Here is an 8,082-nt window from a genome sequence, read left to right as displayed (position 1 = left end):
TTTTTTTTTTTATAAGGGTAATAATTCCATTAGCTATAGATAAGCTCACAGTCATTGATCCAAGAACGCAACAATTATTAAATGACAATCAACAAACAGGTTAGTACCTAACAAAGAGCAAACACAAAGAGACTACAACATAAGGTCCTAAATCTACCCATCTTACCCATCTCTCAAGTTTATTATTTTAAGGTCAAGTTATTTATATTGGGGTGCACAAACGTGCGTCGGGAGCAAATATGCTCTGATACCAACTGTAACACCCTCACTTATCGCGGAAAAGTAAACACGTAATTCTAGAATAAAACTGCATGGATATGTTTGTAATAGGTTCAATTGGGTAAAAACCTGTAATTTTTAAAACCTGAACCTGTTATAAAGATATCCAAAAGGGAAGGTGTCAAACATGCAAGGTCCAAAATAAGAGAAGTTATACAAACCAAATATGAGAAAGGGAGACATATGTCCCTAAAATGTATGTGACATAAAAAGGGTTTAAGGGTCACAATGAAATAAAACCAGTCTAGGTCACAAGGTTACTTTGCTCGCTAGCTCGTCCATGTACCCCATATATGCATCACCTACCTGTCATTCGCATTTTATACAAATACGAAAGCCACAGTCAGTGGGGAGTAACTCAAGTTCTCCCGACCACGAAATGTCATAATTAATATAACATGTAAACATAAGAATATGAATACGACTCACACACTGCCTTAGCATATAGATGCTAAGGCAATCGTGCTTATCATGTGAACAACAATATAACGCCACATAGTCCTAGCATGTGAATACTAGACCGACTCATACTACACTATCATGTGAATCACATAACATCCAGGAATCCAAACTCTATCAACCATAGCCGGCTTGCATCTCACCTTCTATGATTCATAGAATCATCAAACAAGAAAGGGCAATATATCAAAGACAGGCATAAGTTCTTAGTCCCGTCAATAGTCACTTTGTAACTCGAGTCTATACCACGAGGTAGGGAAGGTAATCGAACCGGTATCTTGGCTCAGCGGTTACTATTAAGAAAACATGGCCAAGAGACAACACAACCCTAGCCTAAAATCTGCGCAGACCTAGACATGCGGATACACACCACCGCACCCAAGACCCACAACTTTTTTTAAAACAAGTGAAGTGAGTACCCTAAGGACACCACCGAAGGGTTGGCTAGTACTTAAGCTGACCCCATACTATCAAAATAAGTACCTGAGGTCATGCCCCAACTTGGATAAACATCCACTAGTCAGGAACACAAAGGCTATCAAGCAGTGAACATATACTCGTCAGAGACTATAAAGACCTATCTATGATGAAGGCCGAAATACTCACCTAGGACCTAGTCCCAGCTTGAATACTTTAGCCCACACCACACAAGACTCACCACACAAGTCAAGTAAGACACCCACTTAACCTTAAGAGGGCAAAAAGTCCTACTTACCAACATAAAATCTAATATTCTATCATGTGAAAGGCTATATAAATGTCTATTTACTGAGATACAATCCCAACAGAATCCTCAATATCAATAATAATCCAAATTCCAGCTAACCGACAATACCATAATCTATGAGAACAAGCTAAAATGGCAAAGACAAGAAGACTGAAGTATAAGGCAACCAATTCATCCAACAACCAACATGTGAAATGATAATTACGAATATCAAGGCATAACATAAAACCTCCAATAACAACTAATCTTACCTCAAAGACAAACCCTCGACCCGAGTCCCGCGACGGGTCATCGGTCAAATCGAGGTCGATTGGTTTAAACCTAGTTTGACCAAACTCGTTCGGTCAATCTGGCCCAGCTCAGAGTCTTGGCCTACTTTGGCCCAAATTACAAATTTTATCACAATATTATTCTCATGCTATTTCTAATTTCTATCATGTGAAAAATGAAAGTAAAACATTATCAATCACCTAAACACTTATCAAACAACAAACACAACATCAACTACTAATGTGACATTAATTCGTCGAGTAACTCGGAATAGTTACCTTAAGCTAGCAAAGAGACAAGCAATAAACTTGAGAAAGCTTCTAAAACCCAAAATTACTCTTCATCTTCAACCACATATGAGTCACCTAAAATAATTATGTGAAGGGACGATATTAACGAATTATCGTTATATAAAATATGAGACGAAAATTAATTTAAATCAAAACATGTAAATCATATTCATAAGCTCTTTGTCTTATGTTCATAAACCATTATGACCCTCCCTTTTGACGGGCATACCCCAGAAAATTGTCACAACTTTTACGCCCTAGAAATAGTCCCATAAAGCACCATTTTATCCGTCCCTCGAGCCCAACTCGGCTGTCACGGCTCCCAAAACCGAGGCCAAAACAGCCCACACGGCCTCCATTTCGATTTGTCCCAAAAAATCGGAAAAGCCGTACAAAATCGGTACCAAAACGAGTTCAATCAATCCTAAACCGGTCTAAACCGAGTCAAAAACAGTCCCAAAAATGTCCCAAAGTACACGCAAAGCGGACTTAAAAATGATCTAATTTCTTGCACAATACCACAACTAAACAAGATCCCAAATAACATCCCAAAACAATCCCTACATGTCAGTATACACCGTCTCAAATATACCACTTACTAGCTAGCATCCCAAATGATCCATAGAGGTCAGTATACACCGTCTCAATCATCTCCACATATCAGTATACACCGTCTCAACTATACAACTGACTAATTAACATCCATAATGATCCCTATATATAATTATACACCGTCTCAACTATAAAACGGACTAATCAGCTATCAAAATACACAAATTTAACAAGTAATACTGAGTAACCTATCATTATTACCTTTTTCCGATTGAACTAATCATTTATGACTAACAAATATTCTACCAGACCGTCTATTTTAGTACATACAACCGTCTTATAATAAACAAAGCTAAAAATATAAATTGGGTTTGTAAAAATACATAACGAAAATGAATTTTACTTACAACGGATTGACGAGAACGACGAAAGGAGCGCTATGGAACAAAAATAGTTGGAAACGGATAAGGAACGAAGTACCGACGTCGATCAACAGATCAAATTTTGAAGAACAGTACGAAAGGAAGGAAAAAGAAGGACGAAGAAGGAAAGAGAGAGACGTGCGTTGTTTATAAATGAGACAAGACACCTGACTGCTAGCTTTGCTATTTATTATACGACGTTTCTTCGTCGTTAAGAAACTTCGATCGTTATTAAAATCGTTTCGAGTTAAATTTAACCGATTTAAGTAAAAGTTTCAGTAATAAAACGGAATCAATAATAAATAAATTTAATGAGTGAAAATAAAATAAAATAAAATAAACTCAGCTAGTTAACGGAAATAATACGATATCAGCTTGAATCGGAATTATTAGCGATTTTTACGAAACTAACGGATATTAATAAAAATTGCTATTTTAGTGAAATAAGTTCAAAATAGCTAATTGGACGGTTTTGTTCCCAAAATCCATCTCGGGTTCACTTAAAACAACTTTCATAAGGACTCGTAAAGAAACGGAAATTATTAAATAAATATACTCGAACTAATTTCAATAAACTCGAACTAACTTTAAATAAACTTATTAATGATTATTAAAATTAACGTATCGACTTATGATGAAATTAATTAATTAGCTAAGCATATATATATAAATCGTCAAATGATGTAATTAAATTCAAAATAGCAATTAAAAAAATTTTATCCAACTTAATAAAATACGGGGTGTTACACCGGACCCGGTTTCTTTTTCTTCCTGTTTTTCAATCACGCGTCCTACCTCATTTCAGAAGTTAACCTGTTTGATTTCAGCCTCAAATAACGAGTTTTAACGCATTTTTCACGATAATTCGAGTCTCGGCGAATGCTGGTTTCTAGCACACCGGCACCCCCAATGTCTTCCGTTGGTGCTCAAATTTTGCCTGGCCTCTTTATCTGACCCCAGGAACTTGCTATGCGATTTCTGGAGAATTTTGTTCCGGGACCCCGGAATCCCGAAAAACCGTTTATTATACACTTCAATTTCGGTAGTTCGGGAGGTCGTCTAGGACTCGGTTTCTTTTTCTCCTGTTTTTCAATCACGCGTCCTACCTCATTTCAGGAGTTAACTGTTCGATTTCAGCCTCAAATAACGAGCTTTAACGCATTTTTCACGATAATCCGAGTTTCGGCGAATCTTTGGTTTTCGCACACCGGCACCCCCAAATGTCTTCCGTTGGTTCTCAAATTTTGCGTGGCCGCTTTATCGACCTCGGGAACTTGCTATGCGGTTTTCGGAGAATTTTGTTCGGGACCGGAATCCGAAAAACCGTGTATATTATACACTTGATTTCGTACCGTTCGGGAGGTCGTACCGGACCCGGTTTCTTTTTCTCCCTGTTTTTCAATCCTGCGCCCTACCTCATTTCAGGAGTTAACCTGTTTGATTTTAGCCTCAAATAACGAGTTGTAACGCATTTTTCACGATAATTCGAGTCTCGGCGAATGCTGGTTTCTGCCACACCGGCACCCCCAAATGTCTTCCGTTGGTGCTCAAATTTTGCGTGGCCGCTTTATCTGACCCCACGAACTTTCTATGCGGTTTCCGGAAAATTTGGTTCCGGGACCCCGGAATTCCGAAAAACCGTGTATATTATACACTTCAGTTTCAGCCGTTCGGGAGGTCGTACCGGACCCGGTTTATTTTTATCCCTGTTTTTTAATCACGCGCCCTACCTCATTTCAGGAGTTAACCTGTTCGATTTCAGCCTCAAATAACGACTTTTAACGCATTTTTCACGATAATCCGAGTCTTGGCGAATGCTGGTTTCTTACACACCGGCACCCCCAAATGTCTTCCGTTGGTGCTCAAATTTTGCGTGACCGCTTTATCTGACCCCAGGAACTTTCTATGCGATTTCCGGAGAATTTTGTTCCGGGACCCCGGAATCCCGAAAAACCATGTATTATACACTTCAATTTCGGCCGTTCGGGAGGTCGTACTGGACCCGGTTTCTTTTTATTCCTGTTTTTCAATCACGCGTCCTACCTCATTTCAGGAGTTAACCTGTTCGATTTCAGCCTCAAATAACGAGCTTTAACGCATTTTTCACGATAATTCGAGTCTCGGCGAATGCTGGTTTCTGCCACACCGGCACCCCCAAATGTCTTCCGTTGGTGCTCAAATTTTGCGTGGCCGCTTTATTTGACCCCAGGAACTTTCTATGCGGTTTCCGGAGAATTTTGTTCCGAGACCCCGGAATCCCGAAAAACCGTGTATTATACACTTCAATTTCAATTTGTTCGGGAGGTAAATGGGACCGGTTTCTATTTCTTCCTGTTTTTCAAACACGCGTCTTACCTCATTTCAGGAGTTAACCTGTTTGATTTCAGCCTCAAATAACGAGTTTTAACGCATTTTTCACGATAATTCGAGTCTCGGCGAATGCTGGTTTCTGCCACACCGGCACCCCCAAATGTCTTCCGTTGGTGCTCAAATTTTGCGTGGCCGCTTTATCTGACCCCACGAACTTTCTATGCGGTTTCCGGAGAATTTTGTTCCGGGACCCGGAATCCCGAAAAACCGTGTATTATACACTTGATTTGTAGTTCGGGAGGTCGTAAATCAGGACCGGTTTCTTTTTCTCCCTGTTTTTCACGATAATCCGAGTCTCGGCGAATGCTGGTTTCTGCCACACCGGTACCCCCAAATGTCTTCCGTTGGTGCTCAAATTTTGCCTGGCCTCTTTATCTGACCCCAGGAACTTTCCATGCGATTTCCGGAGAATTTTTTAGGGACCGGAATCCGAAAAACCGTGTATTATACACTTCAATTTCAGCCGTTCGGAAGGTCACGGACCGGTTTCTTTTTCTCCCTGTTTTTCAATCACGCGTCCTACCTCATTTCAGGAGTTAACCTGTTCGATTTCAGCCTCAAATAACGAGCTTTAACGCATTTTTCACGATAATCCGAGTTTCGGCGAATGCTGGTTTCTGGCACACCGGCACCCCCAAATGTTTTCCGTTGGTGCTCAAATTTTGCTTGGCCGCTTTATCTGACCCCAGGAACTTTCTATGCGGTTTCCGGAGAATTTTGTTCCGGGACCTCGGAATCCCGAAAAACCGTGTATTACACACTTCAATTTCAGCCGTTCGGGAGGTCGTACCGGACCCGGTTTCTTTTTCTCCCTGTTTTTCAATCACGCGTCCTACCTCATTTCAGGAGTTAACCTGTTCGATTTCAGCCTCAAATAACGAGCTTTAACGCATTTTTCACGATAATCCGAGTCTTGGCGAATGCTGGTTTCTTACACACCGGCACCCCCAAATGTCTTCCGTTGGTGCTCAAATTTTGCGTGGCCGCTTTATCTGACCCCAGGAACTTGCTATGCGGTTTCCGGAGAATTTTGTTCCGGGACCCCAGAATCCCGAAAAACCGTGTATTTTACACTTTAATTTCAGCCATTCGGGAGGTCGTACCGGACCCGGTTTCTTTTTCTCCCTGTTTTTCAATCACGCGTCCTACCTCATTTCAGGAGTTAACCTGTTCGATTTGACCTCAAATAACGAGCTTTAACGCATTTTCACGATAATCCGAGTTTCGGCAAAAGTTGGTTTTCGGCACACCGGCACCCCCAAATGTTTTCCGTTGGTGCTCAAATTTTGCTTGGCCGCTTTATCGACCCCGGGAACTTTCTATGCGGTTTCGGAGAATTTTGTTAGGGACCTCGGAATCCCGAAAAACCGTGTATTACACACTTCAATTTTAGCCGTTCGGGAGGTCGTACCGGACCGAGTTTCTTTTTCTCCTGGTTTTTCAATCACGCGTCCTACCTCATTTCAGGAGTTAACCTGTTCGATTTGAGCCTCAAATAACGAGCTTTAACGCATTTTTCACGATAATCCGAGTTTCGGCGAATCTTTGGTTTCGCACACCGGCACCCCCAAATGTTTTCCGTTGGTGCTCAAATTTTGCTTGGCCGCTTTATCGACCCCGGGAACTTTCTATGCGGTTTCGGAGAATTTTGTTCCGGGACCTCGGAATCCCGAAAAACCGTGTATTATACACTTCAATTTCGGCCGTTCGGGAGGTCGTCGACGGACCGGTTTCTTTTTCTCCTGTTTTTCAATCACGCGTCCTAGCTCATTTCAGGATTTAACTTGTTCGATTTCAGCCTCAAATAACGACTTTTAACGCATTTTTCACGATAATCCGAGTCTTGGCGAATCTTTGGTTTCTTACACACCAAGCACCCCCAAATGTCTTCCGTTGGTGCTCAAATTTTGCGTGGCCGCTTTTTTTCGACCCGGGGAACTTGCTATGCGGTTTCGGAGAATTTTGTTCCGGGACCCTGAATCCCGAAAAACCGTGTATTTTACACTTTAATTTCAAACCATTCGGGAGGTCGTCGGACCGGTTTCTTTTTCTCCCTGTTTTTCAATCACGCGTCCTACCTCATTTCAGGAGTTAACCTGTTCGATTTCAGCCTCAAATAACGAGCTTTAACGCATTTTTCACGATAATCCGAGTTTCGGCAAAAGTTGGTTTCTGGCACACCGGCACCCCCAAATGTTTTCCGTTGGTGCTCAAATTTTGCTTGGCCGCTTTATCTGACCCCAGGAACTTTCTATGCGATTTCCGGAGAATTTTGTTCCGGGACCCCGGAATCCCGAAAAACCGTGTATTATACACTTCAATTTCAGCCGTTCGGGAGGTCGTGCGGACCGGTTTCTTTTTCTCCTGTTTTTCAATCACGCGTCCTAGCTCATTTCAGGAGTTAACTTTGTTCGATTTCGACCTCAAATAACGAGCTTTAACGCATTTTCACGATAATCCGAGTTTCGGCGAATCTTTGGTTTTTCGCACACCGGCACCCCCAAATGTTTTCCGTTGGTGCTCAAATTTTGCTTGGCCGCTTTATCTGACCCCAGGAACTTTCTATGCGGTTTCGGAGAATTTTGTTAGGGACCTCGGAATCCCGAAAAACCGTGTATTACACACTTCAATTTCACCGTTCGGGAGGTCGACGGACCGGTTTCTTTTTCTCCTGTTTTTTCAATCACGCGTCCTACCTCATTTCAGGAGTTAA

General features: G+C 41.5%; 1 long non-coding RNA gene across 1 annotated transcript; it reads right to left on the bottom strand.

The window, feature by feature from the left end:
* Positions 1-279: 279 nt before the first annotated feature.
* Positions 280-2,156, bottom strand: LOC141607056 (uncharacterized). The gene is made up of 2 exons (XR_012526878.1): positions 2,014-2,156; positions 280-585 (listed from the first exon to the last, which is right to left on the bottom strand). It is a non-coding gene; the product is annotated as an uncharacterized LOC141607056 (long non-coding RNA).
* Between the last annotated feature and the right edge of the window lie 5,926 nt (positions 2,157-8,082).

The sequence above is a fragment of the Silene latifolia genome, chromosome 10, assembly GCF_048544455.1.
Source record: "Silene latifolia isolate original U9 population chromosome 10, ASM4854445v1, whole genome shotgun sequence".
In the NCBI taxonomy this organism is placed as follows: Eukaryota; Viridiplantae; Streptophyta; class Magnoliopsida; order Caryophyllales; family Caryophyllaceae; genus Silene; species Silene latifolia.
Note: the sequence above shows the minus strand (reverse complement) of the source record. Positions and strands in the feature narration are given on the sequence as shown.